Source organism: Lathamus discolor, chromosome 1 (genome assembly GCF_037157495.1).
Source record: "Lathamus discolor isolate bLatDis1 chromosome 1, bLatDis1.hap1, whole genome shotgun sequence".
Classification (NCBI taxonomy): domain Eukaryota; kingdom Metazoa; phylum Chordata; class Aves; order Psittaciformes; family Psittacidae; genus Lathamus; species Lathamus discolor.
Window position 1 is genome coordinate 119308812 of NC_088884.1, and position 24651 is coordinate 119333462.

The 24651-nt window shown below is 41.3% G+C and overlaps 1 protein-coding gene across 2 annotated transcripts in view; it reads left to right on the forward strand.

Moving 5' to 3' along the window:
* Positions 1-20320: 20320 nt before the first annotated feature.
* The window catches only part of TRIM2 (tripartite motif containing 2), a 57151-nt gene continuing 52820 nt past the window's right edge, over positions 20321-24651 (forward strand). For both annotated transcript variants that reach the window (XM_065692919.1, XM_065692940.1), the window contains exon 1: positions 20321-20529. The gene's annotated coding sequence lies outside the window, so the exon portion shown is untranslated. The remainder of the gene's footprint in view (positions 20530-24651) is intronic.

Consider the following 24651-nt stretch of genomic DNA (forward strand, 5'->3'; position numbering starts at 1 on the left):
ACGCAAGTGAAAGACAAAAAGACTGGTCCGTACATCTTCAGTTTCATTTTTTGAAATGCTGCTGGGAAAATTTAACTTTTTCCGTCACTCAGAAGTTAAACAGATTTTTGAATATGCAAAATATTTCCTTTACAGAGTACCAGTGTCCTGTTATTCTGAATCGTGCACATTACTGCTCTTGAATCCTCTGGAATATCAAGGGGTATTTTGTTTGGGGTATTATCAAATCTAGGGATTCCAGTGGGATTGACTGCAAGATAAACTTCCTTTCTGGCTGACATGTGCTTTTTGCCGTCTTTAACCTGTCCTTAAAATGTCCAGGAAATGCAGCTTTGAAATTACTGCATTAATCCAACCAATTGCTTAATATTAGCAATTACATTGCAATTATCATTGCCTCATTCTCTGAGGTCTTTTTCAGCTCGAGTCACAAAGCAACCAAGAGCAAACAATAATCCTTTCAAAGCCTCCTTTAAACATGGCACATTGCTGATCTTGACAAGCATGCAGAAAAGCACAAGTGAATGCACAGAAATTTTCAAGGCCTGCTTTTCATCCAGATACTGGGTACTATGCAATATTGCTTCACAACTGATTTTGTTCCTTGCATGCAAATAGAATCACAGGATGCAAGCTATAATTTAGTCCGTGTTGTAGGAAGGGTCAGCACAGAGGCCCCGGCAGAGCACTGGGCTGCAGTCAAGCATCTGTGACTGTTTTAACAGAAATTAGGGAGTCCTTGCTCAAGGAATAAGTTGGCATATTCACTACTTTTGAGCAATAACAAGACTGAAAGCTGAAAGAAATTAGTTGGTTTTGTTTTGTTGTTTTTTTTTAAATGGCAATTAAAAGAACAAAAAGCAAACTGGGATGGAACTGATTTCATATAACTATAAAAGTATGGTGATGCTGGATCCAGGTTATAGAAATTAACATTTATTTCATTCTGTCAAAGGTCTTCAGAAAACCTTTACTGAGTTACATAGCAGTAGTGTTGCTTTTGGGTATACATTTTTCTTTATTTATTTGCTTGAGATAGAATATACAATATCCCCACACTTTGCTGGCTATGTAATATTTCAAAAGACTGCAACAAAGTTAATATTTGCAAGAAATCTATCCAGGCATTTTGTTTGCAAATAACAATATACAATTTAGTTGATTTTAGATTCACATTAAATGCAAAATTAAATGTCATGTTTAATTCTCAGCCATGTCCTTTATCCTTCCATGTTCATTACGAGTATGTTCTTATGTAGATTTTTCTCCCTAACTTATAGGTGCTATACAAATCTTATGCAAATATTTTCTCATGGAGAATTTGTTTTAAATACATGCAGGACTCATAACAAAATATATATTTCTGAAACGTTTTAGCATGCCATGAATTAATTTTCATTTCAAATCAATGAGAGCATATTGAAAATAACAGTTCTTTCAGTATGCATTAGTTTAGTAATTTGCTTGAATTTTGTAGACCAGACAGAAATCTGTGATAGCCTTGGTGCTGTCACTCCAGTGAGCCATTTGTCTATAGACTTGTTTGCTGTTCTTGCCATTATTAAGAATCATTGTATGCTCAGTCTACTGCTACTGTCTGTTTTTACCCAAGTTCCTATATGTATACCAGACTGAAGAATTACTTTGGGATTATTTTGATCCCAGTTCGGTTTTCTTAGGCTGCTATAAAACGTCACGACATAATTAAATCCAGACATGGGGGTGGTTGTTCTGATTACATGGCAGCTTTAGCCATGTGCTCCTTGGATGAGGGGACTTTTATATTTTAATTGGGTTCTCCTGCATGGCTGAAGTTTGTAATGTCTTTCAATATTAAGGTCTTCTTCCCTCTCCTACTGTTTGGAATATCACCATAACAGAGCTTTGCTTGAGAACTAGTGTGGCCCTGTTTTTATAGGGGAACGTGTAATCACCAGGAACCTGACATGGGAACATCTGGAATTCATCAAAATTCCCACTTACTAGCCTGTTACATGAGGATACTGAAAACTTGGACTGTTGTGTTTGCTTGTAGGCCTCTATAAGTACACATTGCCATCTTTTAAAAGCATTTGTTCATTCAAGTGAATGATTCTGCCCTCTGTTGTGCCTCTGCAGTTCCATTTCAAGTGTTTAAATCATTTAAGTGTTTCCACATGCTGTATAACTAGCACACTTTCTCTAGGCATGCTGGGTGGAAAGGGGGTGTAGAAGTAAGCTGGGTATAGCATTTGTCTTGGTATCCCCTTCACTCGAATTCAGCAAATAGGCAGACATAAAATGCATGGGTAGTCTCATTCAAGGAGAGGCAAACTGCTGATCTGCATTGGGAGTGAGGAGGGGCAAGTCACATCTGCACCCTGAAGCACAGACCACTCTGGCCATTATTCGGGGTAAGTGTGTGTGAAGGGAGTTAATTCCTTTTAGTTCCTGAATAAATCCATGGCTGACCTCATTGATGTGACAGTAAAATCAGCGGGAGTTCTCATATGCGTAGAAGGAAGGCACGTATTAAAGTGCTTTCTTTGAACCAAGGTCACTGCATTGCTAATCTGAGCATTTTTCCTGTGATGAGCAAATACCTCCTGGTCTCTGAGCATCCTTTGCTCTTGGTGATGCAGAGGTTTAATTCTGTGCCAAAGAAGCAAGTGGGATATTTACCGCTGAGTTCAAGATGAATAGGGTTTATAATGGGAGCATGAGGCACTGTTATCTTGCAGGCAGTCTTCTAATTAATCATATCGATTTGTTTTCCGACAGCAAGTTCTTCACAAAAGAGTTCTTTTGAATACCTCCCTTGAGTTCGTCTGTGTGAGCAGGGGCATCTCAGCCAACAGGGAAGTGTGAGGAACTGGGAAAGCTCTTTTTCCTTGTGAACAAGCCCACATTGCAAAGGCCATACCTAATAAGGGAGATGGTATCATTATTCCTACCAATTTGACTGTTCCAAAGATGCTGCTGGAAATGTTTTACTGTTATCTAGAAAAGGGTTCCTTGGAGATGAGTTACACTGTAATTTGAAATTAGGGTGGAGTGTATGCTGTTGGTATCAGTGGCTCTTTCTGGAAGTAGCTGACACTCTGAATGTAGGTCTGCTCCAGAGCTAAAACATTTGTCCTTCTGAAATATTTTTGTGAACTCTGAAGCTAATCATAGCTAAGGGGTGTTTCAGCACTGTTTGAGAAATCCCACGAGAAGCTCATGAATCACTGAGCAGCAGTGGAATTTAAATGTTATGTAAATGTTGTGTCTAGATTCATTCACAGAATTTAATAGTGAAATGCCTGTAGTGTAGTATAGAACAGCTCAAAGTAGCTTGTAGCCAGCTTGGGTATACAAGCTCAGTTATGGCAGCATGGTGTCCAAGACAGGCTACTTTGCTTCGCTTCTTGGCTGAGTTCTCTAGTACTTTAGCAGCACAAATACTAGACAGGTATTTTAGAGCTAACTTTGATACTTCTGGCTACCCTGCTGTCACAGTGCAGTCTAGACAACCTTGAGGCTCAAGAACTCTCAGATGACCAGACTTCCAGGTGAGATGGGAAATTGAGGCCTTTAGTCTGCAGGAAGCTAGAGCCTACACCTGAATGACAAAAGAAAGGCATGTGCAAAGAGTAGCTTGTACTTGAAAGGCCTCCTCCAAGCTCTGTGGCAATTGAGGCCTGTGAACCACCTCTTGCCAGGACTCAAGGAAAACAGGGAGAAAACTTGCAGAGATGGAATTTAAGCTTATAGCTTTACTGTGCTCTACAACCCCAAAGCTAATCTTTACCAATGGTGCACATATTTCTGGAGGTGCCTCTCCTTTTGTTAATGTATTCAATATGTTTGGCACAAGTGACCTTAGAGGTGGCAAAACTACCCTGCCAAAGTAGTTAACCTGTTTATCGGCTTTTGAAAGATGTATTTCTCAAGTCAATAATGAAAGTAGTAACAGTTTGTATGTCCAGAAGGTCTTCAGGGAGAGCTTCAAAGCACTGTAAATGTATCTGCATGGTACTTCTGTGAAATAGGTAAGACATTAGCACTTTACAGCAGGGTATATGAAATAAAATCACTACTCCAGATGTATCTTCGTCAGGGACCGTAGTGACAGGACAAGGGGTAACGGGTTAAAACTTAAACAGGGGAAGTTTAGATTGGATATAAGAAGGAAATTCTTTCCTGTTAGGGTGGTGAGGCACTGGAATTGGTTGCCCAGGGAGGTTGTGAGTGCTCCATCCCTGGCAGTGTTCAAGGCCAGGTTGGATGAAGCCTTGGGTGGGATGGTTTAGTGTGAGGTGTCCCTGCCCATGGCAGGGGGGTTGGAACTGGATGATCTTGAGGTCCTTTCCAACCCTAACTATTCTATGATTCTATGATCTATCTAGAACACCAGTGATAGTCCGATAGGATAAAAATAATAGGACAGCTGTCGATGTACATCAGCTATCTAATCCTTCCCTTTCTTTCCACACATTTTTTTAATGCTTTGTTTGTATTTTTGGTTACAGTTTTATAACAGTCTACTGCTTTACCATTCCTGTAAAGTAGAGAAGCAAGTCTCTGTGTGCAGTATGGCATTATTTACACTCTTAAGTTCAGGCACGTATCTCTCTTTGATCTGATCCTTGGTGTGGCATTACTGATGAGTTTGGAAGAGACATGGCAAGCCTTGAAGAAAGGCAGATTCTTCATGGGGAGCTGGCACACTGTGGGTGGGGAGTGGGATCCCAGCAATCATTCAGCAGTGCGGGAAGGAATAGTTGTAAGCCTGACCTTTCTGTGTAGAGAGCCATGAAGAGTGAGGTGCTGACAGCAGATGTTTCACTAAGCCGTATGGAGCACAGGGATATTTCCTGTAGGCAGATGTGGCCTCCAGGGGTTTTAGACACATCCCCAGAGTCTTTTCTGGCATTTGCTAGACCTCATAAGGCACCACCAAAGGGTTAAGTAGTCCCACAGTGTGTTACTCACTCTCTAATTAGGAAATGATCCAAAAGCTCAAAGTTCAAAATGCACATGGCCTGAGCTGGGACTAAGCCCAAGTTCCCATTGATTGCAGCCCCCTCTGTTAGTGTGCTGCATCTGCACATGATCTCTTTGCCTTGCCATTCTTGCCTTTTTTTTTTTTCCTTTTTAAAAATTAAAGTGAAACAATTCATCTACAGAGTTTCACTTCTTTTGTCACTATCCACAGTCTTTCATTGCTTGAGCTTGTGTGCTTTCTGGGAGTAACTTGCGACCCACTTTAAAATTGAAACCAGGCCAATAAAGCATGACAAAAATCTTCCTGCTCCACTGCATTCTGCAGCATCTGTGGCTGCTGCTGGAGAAGCAGGAGAGGTCTCCTCCCAGCAGAGGCATAGATACAAACTGGTCAGACTGAGCCTCAGGAGGCCTGAGGTTCCTTGTTGGCTCCCAAAGGAGAAGCAGAGGACAAAATGGCATCCAGCTGGGACTGTGTTTTGAGAAGAAGGGCAGAGTGAGGCTAGGCTGAAGCCACAAAAAGGGAAAGGAAAAAAACCCCAGTTTTACCAACGAGCAATAAATGTTAGAAGCCAGATGCATGGATGGTAATACATAAGGTGACAATCAAAATATTATTGCATGGAGCCTGAAACCTAGGGAGTAGGTGAAGTTCTGGTGATTCATAACCCAAATACTTTATGGTTTCAGATGTAGAAAACTTAAATGTTACCCTTTTTTTGCTCATCAGAAGCTCCCTCCTATCCAGATTTTTTTTTTTTTTCCTAGGAAGTCAAATGATGAAATTTGCCTTTAATAAAAATAAAGTCTCACTTTCCTTTGGAAAATACATTTCAAAAAGACATTTTAGTGCATGCTGGAAATCAAGCAAGTGGCTACAGGAGCTTTTAGGACCTTGTGTTTGAGTGGCATGCTTTTGGGGCTCATAGTTTTAGGTCTTACCCCAGAATTGATAATAGCTTCTGGGGCTGACAGCCAGCTTTCTGCTTATGAAAAAGAGGTTGGTGATTCTGGTCTCCACCTCTTCTTCTTCCAGCCACATGTGTTTACTGCTTCCCTCCACTGGTTCTTGTGCTGTTTAACGTGGCAGGGAGATGAGTCAGATCATTAACCTGTCTGAAAAACATCCAGCAAGATGAATTTGCTCTGTGAGCTTGCAAACCATTACTGGAAGATGTGTAAGGGAGGGAGCGGGTCTGGGCAGCTGGGAATGGTGATGAAGGGGGGGGGCAGGATGACCCTTTAGGTTGAAGTAAGCTGTTAAATCAGCTTGGCTTTCTCGCTTAGCTGGTGTCTGGGTTGGTACTGCTGGCAGTGCTGGTAACAATTTTCCTGCGCCATACAGGGATCAAGGACAAAAAGTCAGTTGCAGTAGTTGTACCCAGGGTGACTTTGTCTAAAGTGTGCCTTTTCAACATAGTCCACTAAATCAGCTCATTCTTGCTCTCTCTTTTGTTTCTTTATTTGTGCCTACACTGAATTAGCATCTTAAATAAATTGCCATGGGAATCAGAGGTGCAATAGCTAGCTTGCTTTCTCTTGTGCATCTACAGTCAGTCTTTTCATAGCAGTCTTTTCACAATCTCATGTACAGTGTTTGGGCACTTGATCTATATCCATCAAGGGCTTTTGATGCCTGTCCTGTTCTGTAAAAAATTTAACAGCCTAAGGTGTGTGACATTAATATGGCTGATTGTTAGAAAATTTCTAGCACATGTTCATTTATATATGCAGTTGGAACATCTCTCTGGAGTGACTTGTCACCTATTTATTGCTCCTCACTATCATTCTGATATGTTCATTCCTTATTTTCTGACATGTGGATTGTAGAAAAGAAAGAAGAATAGATAACTTGATTTGATGAAGCAAGGCATTCTGTACATAGAGAACAAGGTAAAAAAAAAAAGAACAAAACCCAAAAAAGAGATCTTTGTAGGAAGAGAGGAGGCTGAGAAGACAGGCCTTGTGAGGAAGGGAGCTCTGGGAGCAGATCAATAAGAAAAAAGAGTCTCTGAAAAGGCCTTGAAGCTCAGGACAAGAAAGCATGGCTTTCACGGGGATGTAGGCAGTGTGGCTGGGATATGGAACAAAAGATGACCTCAGTTGCTGAATTTTCTGTGTAGAACAGTGTAGGTGCATTGGGAATAAGATCCAGGCTTTGTAATTAGAATAATTAAAGTAATCAAACACTATGATCACATGGTGGATCTGGGCACAGATTTACATATTAAAAAGTACTAGATGAGAGCTCTGGTAAAATAATGTTCATGTGGATACCATAGGGTTAAGAAAGCAGAAAATCTGAGTGAAAGTATGAGCAGTGTAGGTTATATGCTTGGGTAGCAGCTGATGGAGCCATGCAATGCACACCAGCATGTCAGATATCATTGAAGAAGGTGCCTAGTATGTCTCATTGTGAAGAAAAACTTGCAAACGTGACCCCAGCACATTGTGATGCAGTACTATGTGCCAGAACTCCTATGCAGCCTGTCAGCAGAAGCCTGAGAGCTGCGATATGCCTGCCCATCTGAACGAGGTGCTAACTTCAGCATCTGCTTCTGCGGAGGGCTCAGCTCCTTTACGAAAGCACAGCATGGGGAAATGACTTGTGCCAAGTAATGCAGTAATGAATGTGGTGTGATTGGCTTGCTTTAATTTGCCTCCCAGAAAAGCATCTTAAAAGTAGGAGCTGTCAAGGCATTTAATACGTTATACCTAAAACATAGGGTAAAATAGAGGACTGGAGAAAGGCAGAAAGATGAAAAATAAAAATGCATGATTATAAATCATTGACATAAAAGTGGTACAGGAGCCTGCACAAACAAATAATAAAAACTGGATAGAATATAACAAGAAGTAGAGCACCTTGGGGAATGTGAGAGAGGAAGAGGTAATTGTGGTGCGAAGAATTAATTAGAAAGGTCAGAGACAAAAAACAGTGAAAGCCAAAACGATGGCATGGTTTTTATGGACGATTTTAATTATTCCCAAAGCAGTAAAGAACTCAAAGAGGCCAAGGCTGAAGTACAAACGTGATATTACACAGGGAGTTATTATAAGAGACCTGTTGAGACTGATTTTGGTGGCAGACAGGCCTCACAGCCAAACTAGAGGCACAAGAAAGTAGGACAGAGCTGTAATGAAATGGGATCAGCAGCAGTAAACAAGGTATTCAATTAACTAGGAACAATTCAGTTCAAACAACAAAGGAGAGAGGAACCTGGGGAGACAGGTGGGATCATAGATGAATGAGGCAAGATCAGAAGGAGCTTAAATTTCAGGGAGTATTCACTCCATGTAATACCTCTTTTGTCTCTTTGTTAAGATCACTAAACTGGTAGAGAAATACTTGCTTCTGTGTTATATTACCTTTCCTTCAAATGATGGGAGGGGACAGACAGATGGACGGGGGTCATGGTGTGGTGCTGAAGAGAGCGGGGTCTCAACACTTACACTTTTGACAGTAGTAAGTTGCTAGATGAGCTTGATTGTCTCACAGAACCTTCCCATAAGGTGCTTATATTGTGATCATGCTCTTATGGGGAGATCAGGACCAAAAGAATAAGTGGTTAAGATGGAGATGAAGAGAAGCAATCATAGGAGGATCAGTGAAGAATGGGGGGGTCAGGTTAAGAAGGTCAGGGTAAGATGTTTGTGACAGAGAGGTGAAACCCCAGTGTCAGCAAACAAAGTGTATTAGGAAGGATAAGAATAAGAAAGATCACGGACTTTACAAGTGAAACTTCTTTACAGTGAATATGGGCTAAACTTATTCACAGGCGTTTTGTTTGATTGATTGCTTGACCTAAATGGAACAATGCACTGGGGATGCCTGTGGGCATTCTAAAAGTGTTTGTATGAATACACTGCAAATATGTGCTTTTCCTAAAGTGACTTATTGAGTATTTTTTTCTTTCCACCTTAAGCATTTTACTGCCCAGCAGTGAACTGTCAAGCACCAGCCCTTCCCAGTCAGTCCCTCTTGTTCCTCTACTTAAGAATGAAACACAATATCTTGAACACCCAGAATGCGAAGAAGCTAATCATTGGCTCACATTGTGGTTGGCAGGGCAGGCCCGCCTCTTTGGCTTGTGCTGACAAGCTGTTTATGTTTGTGCAAGGCCACCCTTTAACTCAGCCGCCTGATGGCCATAATGGGACCAACTGTCTGAATGCTGCAGGGAGCTAAATCTTCTGATCAGAGGCACAGTGAATTTCAGTCTCTGATACTCCTGCGTGGACTCTATGGAACACTAGTAAGTAGCCTTCTGTCTCGTTGTGGCTTTTCTCATAAGACTAAAGGCATGTTTTAGCAAGGCAGGTAGGCGCTGTCATTCAGAGGCAGCTATTAAAGTATTTTCCTCTGTCTGAAGTAAAAGAGCAGCTGCTTTGTATGCAGTGTCATGACTACAAGGACTACGCTATTTCAATCTCAAATGAGACCTTCCTGGGAGGCAAGAGGGAAAAAGTTAATAGGGACATAACCTATTTAAACTTGTCAAGGGTTTTTTTCTTTATATGACTTTAGTTAACTTGCATCTAGTTTTCATTTTTAGCTGCATTTCCAGTATTTGATCATCTGGCCATATTTCAAACAGCAGCATTTTTTTGCAAGGTCGTAAGTAGCATTGTTCAGAGAAGTGTGAAAGGGCTAGAAATGGGATACTATAAAATGAGTGCTCCCCGAAATGCTGATAGGTACTGCCATAGGTTGAGACATACGGCTAGCAGTAGAAAAAGTGAAGTCATGTTCAGAGATTTCAGTCCTTTTTGCTGGCTGCCTTTAGGAAATGTTCACAGCTCTGCAGAGCAAAAAACTGCAGAGATGGAATGACCTTGAGATTTTACATCTTTAACACATCCTTTCTAATGCTCAGAGTTTTAAATAAAATATTCCATGCTGGATAGTATTCTTCAACTTATTCCTGCATTGCAAATATTGACGGACTTTTCAGATGTTTTCTTTTGCCCTTTACACCAGCAAAGAAAACTTTTATGTCCCATTCAGAGCTGGACACCGTGCAGAATCTCAGAACTAGTCTGCCCCTGAAGTTTCGGCAAGTCTGTGGCTAGATTTCATGTGGCAACTCAGGAGCTCATCTATAGATATCTTTCTATAAACGAAGAAAATAAAAGATAGGACAGATGAAGTGGCTTTGGCATGACCATGGAGCAAAATAAGTGTCTGCACCCAACACTCTATCACTAAGGTCCCTGTACTATATTATTTCTTTTTCTTCATTTTATTTTACAGAATCCTATCAGACGATGCAAGCAGTAATTTCTAGGGATGACTGTGTGCACCTCACAGTGTTCAGATTGGCTGAGAGAAAAACTTCATGAGTTGGCTGCTTATCCAAAATACTCTGAGCTCAGAACTGTGTGGGAAGCCTCAAGAAGAGTAGGCTGTAGCAATATATTTAGTTCTTCCTTCTTTTGCATGGCTGGAAAAGTCCAATATAGGGGTCCAATATAGGACCATTGCAGCACTTCAATATTGCCTGTGGTCCTTTCTCCAGGGTACTTCATCTCTCTCCAGAACCAAAAGTGCCAGGATCCCCAGAAAATTCAGCTCAGGCTTTGAGTTCAAGATACGTGGGGGATAAAAAGAAGCCGTCACTGTAAATAAGTGTGTTCATTATGCCTCTTTAGAATCACAGGAATTATCTTCTAAATTTCTATCAGGTCTTTATTAGCCTTGAGTCATGACAAAAAATAAAAGCAAATCTGAAACATCTTTCCAGCTTATCTAACTTGCCCCCCCCCCCCCACCAGGATATACCCAATAGTGGGATGCCCTGGCGGCTGTGCCCTTGCTTCTGCCATGCTGCTTGTGTTTTGAGGCTGTGCAGAGCTTCTTCAGACAGCCCTAATGCAGTCTGGAGACCTTTGGCTCAACTCTCCTACTCATCTATAATGCTTTTAAAGGACTGCATCATTCAATGAGTCTTGAATTGCAGAGGACCAGTCAAGCAATATTATATGTGGGAAGCAGTGACTAAGAGACAGTTAGACAGAAACTTTCAAATAAAACCTGGTCAAATTATGGGCAGCTACTGTACTTAATCCGTTTTAACTAGATGGCTCACAACGCTTGCAGTTGTTTAGCTCTGCGACTGAGCCTCCTCTACAGCAATACAGTGCATGCATGACAGTGTATGAACTAAAGCTAATAACAGCAATAAACTGCTTCTGTGCCAGGCTGTGAACACAAGCCAGAGTTTTTCAATCACTCTTTCTAAGTAGAACATAGATACCAAGCCTTGACTGGTAAAGATGAAAATGAAATTGTTTTTTGTCTAAGATTAGGAAAGCAGGAGCTCAGTGCTTAAGTAACAGTGAAAGGAATGTGATACACATCCGGCATAAATACACACCTAGAAGTTTTTTGCTGTGCTCTCTCAGTCCATAGTAAGGAGTAATCAATATGCTTACCACATTGTCTCTCTCTTGACTAAAGAAAGAACTCCCTTGTGCATCACGAGCTCAGCACAACATGGCTTGCTCTGTAGGGGCAGATTGTGCCTGTTTGATTTACATCAGAGTAAACAGGCAGAAGATTAAAATTGATTTGTCTTCCTCCCAGAGAGATAATTTTCAAGATGGAGTCACAGGGCTCTGAATCAACAACCTTCATAAAAAAACCTGACTACTCTGAACTGAATATGCTATAATCGTACTTTCTGATTCTGAAATGGTTGGCAGTTTGTGAAAAGAAAATGATTTTCTAATACTCATTAACTGAGCTTTCAGATAGGCTGGGAAGCAGATAAGCATAACATCCTCAATCTACAAAAGAGGCAAATGAAATCTGCAAGAAAGCTGGAAATAGAACCAAGATCTGCTTCCCAGGGCTGCGTTTTTGCTGCAGTTGATTTTCTTCTCCTGGCTCTGTAGTTCTCTGTAGCTGCAGAGTATTTTGACTGTGGGATCCCTTGCCAACATTTTCCTGTGGATGAGTCTTTAGTCTGCAGTCACATTTGCAATACAGCTATTGCTCAGTTCTTCAGCAGTTAATGGAAGGTACCAATTTGGGGTTGACCGAAACCCTGACCTCTTACCGGTACTTCCGGAATATACTTACAGTTACCAGATTACAAAGCTTGTAACATTGAATCTGATCTACTAGGTTTCCCCATCTTTGCCCCTGAGAATGTCACACCAGCTCCCAAAACTGAGTGATCTCTCGAGGAAAGAACATCTGTCTATATTAATAAGAGTTTTGAGTTACTGGAGCTGTAATTCATGACACTGAGCATTTGAATTCTTAGTGAAAGCAGGAGGCTTTGAGGGTGCTTTTCATCTCAGGGTTTTGACATTAGCTGATGCTCTGCTGATGTGTCCTGTATGCTTAAAAAAGAAAAGGCAGGAGGGTTATAATAATCAAACCTTACTCATACATGAAGAGCAGAGGGTCTCTTTTTAATGTGTGCATTTTAGTTTGGTGCTGTTACTTGGAGAAAGGGCTGCACTTAGGAAAGAAAAGGATTACAAGGGAGCTTATATGTGCAAAATTCATCCCAGGGAAAAGAGGAAGTTTCTCAACCAGGAATTTGCCACAGGGCCAGTTCTGAAGGGTGGGTGGCCTGCCTGGAATATAATAGAAACTCAGGTCAAGACAAAAGGGATCACTTCCTACCTTCCTGGCTGTGGCTAAATGGTCTTCAGGTCTGTGCTGACTTAAATCTCTATATACCAGAGTCCACTGGTTTTTCTCTCCCTCATGATAGACCTGGCCTCTCAGCTGGCCAGCGATGCTGCAAGAAACAAGCATCAGTGGTGTACAGATACATGTACTGGCTGTGCTCTGTTCCTATGCTGGGATAATGTGCCCTTGGACTCCATAGCCAAGCCCAAAGCTTTCTTCTTACTGGAATTACTGGCTTACAGAACAGGCTCTCTGCATTGCTGCTTCGATAGTGTGTAAAAGGCACAGCCTTGCAAACGACCTTCTTTTAGGGTACATACAGGACTTGTATAAAATTAACTGCAGCCTCCAGATGGCCTACCCAGATTCCTCTCTAGCTCACCTCTCTCAGGCCCAGAAAGCAAATTGTATCCCAGTATGTGCTCAAGTAGGCAGGAAATATTATAGATGCCACTGCTCCTTCATTCACGAAGGAGCTTTTCAATATTTCGGTTTCCATCCTTTTGCCTGTGTAGCTGGGCCAGAGGTCTAAGAAAGAAACAATTTAGCTTGGAGCTTAAAATGTCCCTAATTGAGTGGGTAGCTTGCTGTGTTCTGTCCTTGTTGCTGCTGTCTAGAAGAATTATCACAGCTGTCGTCAGCCCTTCCCTCTTATCAATGCTGGTTCACAGCATGTCCAGCTGACAAGCATAGTACCTGTTAAGACTCAGGGATTGCTCTGTGGTTTCCCTCATGAAATCAAATCATACTGGGGGTCACTTTCTTCCTGACACCCTTCTCCTTACACAGTATCTTCAGCTGACATTTTACCTAGTTCTCCCTAATGTATAGTACAACGTCCTAATGTACCATAACTGTCAAATGTTAATGTTTCTTACAGTAATATCCTGGTATGGAATTCTGCAGGTCTTACTCTACTAAACTCACACTAAAAGCAACAGGGGGAATGGTTACTTAAGGGTTGAAATGGGATTGTGAGAATTACAGTCTTTTCTCATATGTATGGTTTAGCTTCTGCTTCTGATTGGGATGCTTTGAAGCCGTACCTTTGGCCTTCTTTTTAATTAGTTTTTGAATGTGTAAGAGCAAGTTGATAGGTATTGGATGATACTAACTCCAGCACTGCAGTGGTTGGACTTTCAGCATATTTTTTCAGACATTGCCTTCATGAGACCATTTCTCTAAAGGAATCTGCCACCTCCTCTCCATTTTCCCCATCATTTTCTCCAGAGATCCGTTCTCTATCACTTTGAAATTTATGCTTGATACTTATATATCCATACCTACATCAAAACATTTCCTTTGTTCACAGTGGCATGTTTTGCTGTCACACTGTAGTACATAGATGGGAAAATGTGAGCTATGGCTACTGTGGCTCTGACTGCAAAAGACCAAGAGTGGGAAGACATGATCATGTGGGTAAAAAGAGCAGGGGCAGCATTCTTGTGTATGTGTGCAGGTACGTAAATTAGGATATTCTCAGTAGAGATATCTTGTATTCCCACCTGCCCCAAAGCCCTGACCAACCTCAAGCCTTTTACCCTTTCACTCTCGCCTTTACTGTCTCCTAGAATGAGGCCCCTCATTCTTGAACTGGGCCTCCAGCTCATGTGAGTGTAGTGCATCCAGCTTTTCTCTGTGATCCATGCCCCCTGCCTCAACCACGTAGTTCACAGCCTCATCTGTCAGCCACAACTTCTCTCTGCCCATCCTAGACTTACCTTTTTCCCAGGCCTCCCAGATCCTATGGCCCTTAACCTCTCTGCTACATACGTTCTCCCTGCCTGCCTTACAGTCTTCTAAGTCTCCCGAGAGCCCTTTGCTCTTTGCCGTATTCTCCTCCTACTCTCAGTTGTCCTCACTTATAGCCTGGTGTTTGCAGTCTGAGAAAGAGGGGGCTGTTTCTTCTCCCCCAGAGCCTCAGGTTCGTCAGTGCAAAGGTCTCAATATATCTGTTTTTCCTCTTTCTTGCTGTACTTGAAGACAAGAAAGTAGGGCAGGTCCAGCGTAAACCAGGCACATAGTAGCCTTTTGTATGTTGTAAGAATGGATAGCTCCAGGCAAGGTCAGCTAAAGACTAAGCCAAGAAAGTCTAAGCATGGTATGTAGCCCTTTCTATTTCTCTTGGCAAACAAAGTGTCCAGTATTCAAGACATATCTTGTGAACCAACTTCAGGCCCAGAGCTGCCTTTGAACTGTTGGGTGTGATTTTTTCATGTGTTCATTTCTTTGTGTCACTGGTCACATGGTAACACTTCTGATTCTTGGATGAATGATGTTTTCAAACAAAAAGAGCGATTTGGACACATTACTTTTGGTTCAGAACTTTTAATGAATGCAGCCATGTGAAAATGTATTACATCAGAGTTTCCTGGATACTTGCTTTTGAAAGCAAGCTTGCTTACGTGAATGAAAGTTTGTGAAAAACAGCGTTACTGAGGCAGTATGATTTTATATGAGCCAGGGCTGGTGGTTAGCTTTTGTGAGTAGCAAACTATGATTCAGGGCAGTACAGAGCAGAAGCGTGAGCCTGGCACAAACTGAATGTGTGACAGTATTTAAGAGTCATGGTTGCCACAAAAGTGTGACTTAGAACTTAAAGTAAGATTACCGTCAGGAGGATCATGGGGCTTACCTGCTGTTTCGTGGTATATTTTCATAAGCAGCTTGAGCATTTGGCTCACAGTCTTCTTTCTTCCCCTGCTCTGGTCTGCAATGCCCCAGCAGCATCCAGCTGTGAGCTAATTCACCTTGTTCACCTTGCAGAAAAGTGATGCATTTTGTCATGTGTCAGTTTTCTGTCAGGTGATGAACAGTGTCTGTTCACTGGGAGTCCAACAGGTTCCTCATTGCAAAGTAAGAAGTGGGAGGGTGTAGCTAGAGCCTTTGGAAACAGCCTAATGTTTACCATTTCCAATTGCATCCTTCCAATATTTCATCTTCCCTGGTGAAACCACTGGGACATACACATTGCATGTTGTTTGCTGGCTCAATACTTAGAGAATACAAAGTACTGTGGGCTTCAGGGTAGGGAATAAAGGACCATCGTGCCAGCTCACTTTTAAGGGAAAAAGCTGCATGCCTCTTTCACCAGAGTGCAGAATGAGATCATGTGTCCCAGTGTCCTGGGTTCAGCAGTAGCAGTCATTTTTCTCCTTCTTAGTAGCTGGAGCAGCGCTGTGTTTTGACTTTCGGCCTGGGAACAGAGCTGATAACACCGATGTTTTAGTCTGACCAAGGACTTTGTGAGCCTCATGCTCTGCCAGGGAGGAGGGGAAGCCGGGAGGAAGCAGAGACAGGACACCTGACCCAAACTAGCCAAAGAGGTATTCCATACCACAGCACGTCATGCCCAGGATGTAACGGAGAGTTACCCGGAAGGGCTAAGGCACTGCAGGGTTGGAGGAGGTATCGGTTGGTGCTCAGTCGGGGTGGGGGGGCAAGTTATCGGTTGGCAGGTGGTGAGGTGTTGTATTCTCTTCCCTTGTTATTTCCTTTACCATTATTATTATTGGTGGTAGCAGTAGTGGTTTGTGTTATACCTTAGTTACAAAACTGTTCTTATCTCAACCTGTGGGAGTTGCATTCTTTTGATTCTCCTCCCCAACCTTCTGGGAGTGGGGGAAGAAAAGGGGGGGGGGTGGGGTGAGTGAACGAGCTGTGTGGCTGGGTTTAAACCATGACACCCAGGCAAACCCAGATCCCTCCAGCCACAGATGCTAGTGAGAGTTAATGGGAAAAAGTGGCTTAGTGGGCTGGGAACAGCGGGGCTACTGCAGACTGTCGTGTGAAGAGCAGCAGCCACGGGCTTCTCCAACAATGACATCAAGGTTATAGCACATTATATTTTTGTCTGAGCTGCGTATTTTCTTTCTGTGGGAAAGAAATAATACATTATAAAGCAAGATACGTGTATATGAAGTACAAGCTTAGCACTTGAAACCAGACCTAAGATATTCCATGTGCTGGCTTTAAAATGCTGGTGATCAAATGATTTATAATAGCACAGCTAAATAATTTTTAAAAATGGGTTGTTGTCAGTGCTAAAATCTACATTATTTTTTTTTTTTACCAAGAGTAAGGGAACTGAAGCTTTGCCTTGAACATCTCCAAGGGTAGATTTGTCTCAGTTTATCACACTTGTGGTTTTTCAGTCTGCACAAAGCCTGCCAGCATGTTTGCATCAGAAAATTCATCTAGGACTTAAACTATGACTGACTAGAAATCTGCATAAACATACTTAAGATCCTATGCCAAGTAGACTGCTGCTAAAATGAAAGGTGAACACGTTGCTGTGGTGCATCTCTGGCTTGTTAATCTGCCATCCTGAGCTTCTATCATTCAGGTAATTTCCCAGGTTCAAATTAAATGGCAAGGTGCATCTTCCACCAAACCCAGACCTTTCACCTGTCACAGTATTTAGACTGCAAAGAACAGGATGGAAAACAGGTTGCTTTCATCTGTACCTTTGCTGTTCAGCAATCCCAGTACAACCGCACTAGACTTGGTGGGAGCAGAATCCTGACCAAGACGGATATGTATTCTGACATCTGCTGTGCATCACAGCCTGTCCACCGCTGACCAAGGAGGGGCACCTTTTCCTTGCTTTAATGAATATGCAATGAGGTTTTAAAAAAACACACTTTCAAGAACTTACATGCAAAGCTGCATATAATCAGTATAATTAATATGTAAGATGCATCCTACTCCACTCTTGTCCTACTCACATCACCAACATAGTTGATGTCGGTGAAAAATCACAATTGTTTTGTACTTACATGGCAAATAATAAAGTTGTTTGTAGCTGATATTTGGAAACATACAAAATGGAAGCTGCTGTTTTTCTGAGCAGGCAAAGTACTCTTAGCAGGTTGTTTTCCATATCACATCTGTTCTTTGTTGCCGTCTTTATTATATGAAGCTTTCTACAGTAAATTTTCTCTTACCATCAAACTGATGAATATCTTCCATCTCCATTACTTCGGAAAACTAACATTTGTACTAGATAGGCACATAGTGCTTGACTGCCTCAAAGTTCATGGAGACACAGTGTGAGAAAGTGGGCTCCAAATGATGCCTTTGTAATATCCAGGCAACAGTGAGGGGACACACAGCTGGCCTGCCTAGGGGCAGGAGCTGTCTACGGACAGTAGGATTCTAGTGCCCCACATGGATGGTACAAAAGAGGAAATGAAGACTAGAAAAGAAAGGAGAAAAACATGATGAATAAAAATTATCCCTGGAGCATGGAAGACGAAAGGCCATCTAAGATCAGTCTTCTATTTTTGAATCTTGAATTTTCTTGACATTTTCTCAGAGTTGTTATTGTGAAAGCAGCCTTTGATAAAAGTGGACTGGTTTTTTTTAGAGAACAGATATATTGAAGAGTACCTGAGAGATCAGCATGAATTAATGCATTTGCTCCTTGGGGATAAAAAGCTATTCAGTCAGAATGAGCATCACAAGCTGAAAGTTGTTATTTACAGCTACTCTCTGCTTTAACATCCTGTCTCAGAAAAAGATGAGTTCTTATTCCAAAGTTAACAGTCATTTTGCCTGTCCTTAATGTGATAGTACAGTGGGGAAGAGAGACTATGTGTCCAGAAAATCACGCAAGGGCTACTCTGCTATACCCCGTGAAATAATTACCGACATCAAACCTGGAAGTCTGCTTTACCAGGATCAAGTCCTTTGATTTAATGGAAAATATCAGTCCTGAAAAAAACAAGATGTAGTCAGTTCACCCTACCTATTTACTAAGTGGGAGAAGAATAACTCAGCTATTAACAAGCCTTGTTTACTGCTGTTTCAAAAAACAATATTATTTGCTTCAGCTGATAGCTGATGTCTGCATTTCAAGTGTTTTGCTGCTTACTACTTGATGGGAGAACAGAACAAAAGAGAGGAAAAATGCTAGAATGCAGGCCAAAGATGCACAACTGCGGTTGCAGCTGAGCAGTAGGGCACATGAAATTTGCTCTCAATGTACCTCTTGTTTGTGTGGGGTGCTCTGGTGACTAGTAATAAGACTGAGTTCATGTGTAGTCTTTAACATTGGATCACTGGATTGCATTTCACTCATCTGGAGGGCTGCCTGTTTCCACAAAAGCTGTAGCAATGTAATACCTTTGAGATCTCTAGCATTCTACCTGATCTGATTGAAATTATTCAATGGGTTTATACAACTATTGGAAGGAATTGTGATAGCACAGGCAAAAATACATGAAAATAGTTTCATAATCTTCTCCTTTGCTTCTATTGATAAGTCTTTATATATATATATATAAAATATATGTATTTTCTAATAATTCAACTGCTTTTGATATTAGCAGTCCAGTCATGTCAATCCTGGACCCAGGGATCCAGGTACAAGACAAATAGACAGTAAGCACAGTCATAACTGTGCAAAGATGGAAAACTGAGCAAGTGACAAGGCTCAGGACTTTCAGGCGGAGTGCTTACAATGGTGTTTTTATTTTGTTAATGACTCAGTGTACTGATTCACCTATGTTTTAGTGAAAGCCGTCTCACTGTTAAAATAGAATAAGATTGTTCCCAGTGGAAAAGCTTGCGAAAGTCCTCTGGCAAAACTAAAGACTAAATAAATTTTAAAGTAAAAGAACATGGAGATAACAACTTTAGCTTTAAGCAATGTCAGAACTTCTTTCAGCCACAATTTTGACATTTAAACAATGTCAAAACTTTTTTTAACCACCACAAAGTTGGTTTCCCAATTTTTTTATTGGGAAAACAATATTCTTCAGTGCTGATTCAAAAGCTTTGAGGTATCCAAAACTATAGGTGACCTCTTAAGCCTCTGGTACCTGAATTTAGCCGGGGCAGTAGACCTTTATATAGCTGAAAATAGGGACTGGAATTGATGTAGGAGCTTGAAGCCACGGACTTTCACAGAGGGTTTTAAAAGTTCTGCTTCTGGTACTTTTGGTAAAATGTTCATTCCTGTAATTAATCAATCAGATCACCCCAGAGGTTCTCTATCAAACAACCATCTGCTGACTCAAAGAGTTGTCTCGTTAGAGAACTTCCCCCCCACATCCCAAACCTAACCAAAACCTCCCAACACAGTAAATTTGCTTCCCACCTGGAAGCATTTAAAGGATGTAAGTGGATCAGCATTCACTTCCCTGTTGATAAAAACCAGGTTGTTCAAAATGACTTGCTAAACTGCTGAACTGTTTCAAGTAATGCGCTGGATTTTACCTACCCTCCTTGACTTCCAGAGAGGCTGTTTGTGTTGGTAGGGAGGGCTGCAAGGTTGGTTTGTTTCCACAGGGTGGGGGGGACCCAGCCGCCACCTTTGTGAGTGGTGTGTGTGGTACTCTTGGATGCTGAGGACTGCTGGGGGAGCAGTCAGTCATCTGCATATGGGAGACTATCCCAGCATGGGGCTGGCTGTTTATTTTCAAAGCCTTTGTACCTCAGGTTACTTGTAAGGCTGGTGCTTGGGGAGTTCTGCTATAACTGGGCTGTATATGTTTCCTGGTTCGCCTGTAATTTGCAGCTGATGGAAACCAGATGGATGATTCTGTGCTCTGCAAGTCAGTATAGGAACAAGAGCTTCTGACATCAGAGCAGCTTTTACAGAAAACACTGGGTTAAGATTCAGGCTCAAGCTAGATTGCTTCTTCCCTCCCCCCCTTTTGTCTATTTTTACTGCATCATTGGTATGTGTCCAAGGAAAGTCAGCCATATCATTCGGAAATACAAGGGGATAAACTTTTGACTGTCGGATCACTTCAGGCTGAGAGACTCCAGAGTAAATGAACTGGGGGAGAGAGAATTAAAAGGAGAGCTTTCTTTAGGTGAACTCTTTTGGTTGTCTGCTCTGTCAACAGCAGTGTAAAATAACGAAGAAACTGCAGCAGTCCTTTCCCACTGTCTTTCTAAATAATGTAAGTTACCCTTTCACACTCATCTCTCTCTGTCTGCTTTTTCTGCTTTTGAGTGTTTTGTGAGAGCAGTGGTTATACAGCAAGGGAGCTCTTGCCAGGAGCTACCCTGTGTGATTGAGGGAATCGCTTTGTCTTTCCTTCTCTTCTTTAAGCCAGGTCCTCAGCGGGGAAGCCGAGCAGCTTGACACCACCTTTCTTTGACAGTCGTGCTAGCTCGGCTTTAGATAGCTGTCAAAACCTTTAAACCTTTTCAGTGTTTGTGCAGAGATTCGTTTGTAGTTGGCAAAAGACAATAGCAAATGTTCTGATTGAACTGTGTGTCAGGCTTGCTGTAAGAGCAGGCGTTTCAAAGGGGATCGTGTGATGCTGTGCAAAGAGGACAGGATGTGACAAATGTTTCCTGCTCTTTAATATTTAAAAGAAATAATTGGAACAGAGCCAAGCAGTTTGCCTAGGGAAGAAATAGCGATGCTATTCGAAGCAAAATAACAACTGTGTAAATCTGAGAGGACAGCACCAAGGTCTGATTAGGGGAGTTTAGTTTTCCCAGGTGCTCAGGTTTTTGAGGTTGGCAGTTAACATTCATGTTGCTGTACTGTGTTGTGCTTTCACGAAGAGTAACTTGAGCCATTACCTGGTGCGTAGCTCTTCGTAGGTTACTTGCATGGGTTGGCTTCCCTCCTTTGAGTTCATGTTACTATTTTCAACGTGCAGTCTAGGCAGGCTGTCAGGCCGGTGATAGCTTTAAGTGAAAGCAAGAGATTATAATGGTTATGTACCAGGTGATATACCAATAATAAGACAAAAATCACCCTGAACTCACTCATTAGGCCAAAACAATTACATGAATGTTTATTTATATATGGGGACAAATAAGAAAATTGTGGTGAAAGTACAATGACTTAATGAATATTTCTTAGAGAAGGATGTGGCATAAGAAAAGTTGCTTTCTGTTCCAGCCTTGGATTTTTTGTCTTTGAGGGCAATGGACTTATTACCTGAATAACGTTCTGTGGCCAGCTATTGTGATTTAATAGTCAGAAGTTTTTCTCTTAAAATTCTACATGGCTGCTTGTGTGAGAACTGAAATTAAATTAACTAGTGATACCAATGAGAGTTTCTAGACAATCTGAGTATTTGGAATAAACTCTGGAATATAAACTGTAGGGCTTGAAAAGCACCTTAAAAGGTTTAGTTTGTCAAAATCCGCATAAATTTGTTAATTTTAACGCTAGTCCCATAATTTCCTGGAAGATGAGCACATGAATCTAAAGCTTGGAGTAGTTATATAGAGAAGGTACCAGGAAGCTGTTGTACCTGGTCTTGGAACTGCATTGTCCTGCTAGAAAACAAAGCCAGCAGAAAGAGGAGGTTAGTCTCTGTTTCCAGACAATTTGTGAGGGGGCAATCATTCAGTTGGCTGACAAAGTGAAATAAGGCTTCTGTGCTTTGGCTGTCACCCACTGCTTACCATAAACCAAAGGTTTCCTCAAACTTCTCAGGAAAGCATTTGACAAACTTGAGTTGTGAAGAAACATCCTTGTCTCATCTGGACCTGCAGTACCCAGAGTTCGGCTGTAACGAACAGCTTGGTGTTTTCTTCTTTGAGGGCTCATTTCAGTCCTTGAGATTCATCCTGGTTTATGAGAAATGGCTTTGATACACTTTTAATACACCATGGCTTTCCTCTGGCAGAAGGCTAAACAGAACTTCTTTGTTGCTTCAAGGAGCACTGTTGACACATGCTGCTTGAGGCCCAGAAGGAAACATAAAGTGGGTTTTATGGCAGAACCAATTCTAGATTTGATTATAGAGTTTCTGGGAAGAGGGAAAAATTAAAATCATGGAAATATTTATTTCAGCCAACTGGTAAAAATCTTCTGGTTTCTATGTGTAATTCATAAAGGAAGACAGCAAATGTACCTTGCTATATGCAGAATAAAAATTAGACGTGTATATGTTTAATGCCTTTTGGAGGTGCTTAAATGTTTGTCTTTTTCACAGGAGTGGTTTTCCATGTACTAACTAGAATATCCTTCACTGTGAAGGTGGTGAGGCCCTGGCACAGGTTGCCTAGAGAAGCTGTGGATGTGCCATCTCTGACTGTTCAAGGCCAGGTTGGGTAGGGCTTGGAGCAACCTGCTCTTGTGGAAGGTGTCCTTGCCCATGGCAGAGAGGTGGAACCGGATGATCTTTAAGGACCCTTCCAACCCAAACCATACGAGTTCAGTGTTGTCTTAGTTTTGAGGTTAACTTTGAGACAAGCAATGTCCATAGCCTTACAGCACATGTGAGTGCTGTCTGAATTCTGCAATGTCCAGCAGCATGCATAGTGTTTGGAAAATTAGATTTTACCTGGACAAAGATGACAATACTGCTGGGGGATTTCCTCGGCCCACGATACTGTTTTTTTCTCTGGAAATACCAGTTTTAGCTTGAAGGTCAGGTTGTTTACTGGAAAATCCCAGATAATTGGTGCTTGAAGCCACCATGAAAACATGCTGGGCATGTCTTTGCCTGATAATGGAATTTCATTAACTCATAACAAAACAAGGATTTGGACAGCTTATATAAACACAGCAGTGCCCCTGATTCCTTTGAGGAAAACTGAGGAATTAAATGAACTGGAAAGGTTTTGGGTGTCCTAATGTGAAGAACTAAGTGTTGTGCATTATGATAGTGAAGCTGAAATGTAATCAATTGCATAAAGTATTAAACGTACACAGTTTTGCAGAAACAGGTAATACTACATCTAGAGACGTGAACTGTTTCTACAAAAGCAAAATCATGGTGCACTGTAGGTTAGGGTAAATCCTTGAGCCAAATGTAAAAGAGTTGGGTTTGATCAGCTGGCAAGTGTATTGTCTCATCAAATTAAATGTGCCTGAAGATACAAGCATAGCTAGTTTGAACTATTTGTTTATACACAGCAGCAAATGTATCTATTCCTCTAAATAACAAATTCAGTTTATGAAGAATGATCCTTAATTGCATCATGGAAGGGAGTAGGTCTTCAGATTTAAGTAGTTGTTTTAAGAACAGTGCAATATGCTTTGTTAGAAAGAGCCATTAATTCCAAAGAAGCCTTAAAAAATTTCTCTTGGGATTTTGCCCATCCGAATTTTGCAGGGTAACATTTATGAACTTGCTTTTTTTAGTCAGCTTTCAGGGACCACATGCGAAAAGTTCAGTGACTGTCAGAGTGAAATCCACTACGTCAGATCCTACACTTGGCTGACACCTTCAACCAAAATTAGATATGCTATTTTCAGAGATTACAGGTTGTGGTTATGTTATTGCTAATGTTTGTGGGTTGAATAAAAAAAAGGGGGGTATGCAGGGAAGCTATGTGAAATGTTTGTCATGAGTTGTTAAGAAAACAGGACTGAAACAAAATCAGTATTTATTGAAAGGGATAAATGTTGGAAAGGAAATAATGATTGTTTGGCGGTTTCTAAAATACTAAAGGGAATAGAGCAGGGCTTAGCCTTCACATACATAGACTTCACCTCTCTATACCTCCATTTGTGACAGATTACTTCTCAAGACACACTTGCTTCTTCTGTTAGAATTGGGCCTGCTCTTGTATTTCTTCTGTGAGATGAATGGGTAGGAGGCAGTCTCTTGCCTCCTATAAGTAATGTAAAGTTTATGTTAACATGTGACTGTAATGGAAAGAGCTGCTTGGTCACAGACACTTAGCAAATGTAGTTTGGAAGACTTCGTGTTTGTGAGAAATTGTGCAAGATTTCTTTCTCTTCCTCTTTAGTTTTGATCAACTGGAATAAAGCCCACCTCCCACTGAACAAAACTCAGGCTGATCTTTGGAGAGATTAAAATGGCATTTCATGTCAAACTTTCTGTATTGCTTTGGTTCTATTTCTGTGTTTTATTTCTGTGGTTTAAATAACTAAATATTTATTGTTTAAATTCTAACATTAAAGGCATTTGTCTTTGTTTTCTGCCACAGACTCTCTAGACATTTTCTGTCCCAGAATTTGTAGACGTATCTTGGCACTGCATGTCGTTTCTTCTAATAATTGGGGTGGTCTGCTATATTTGGATTGGGCATTGCTTATTTTAAATGGTGAATTAATTGTCGGTAATTTAGTTTGATCACAG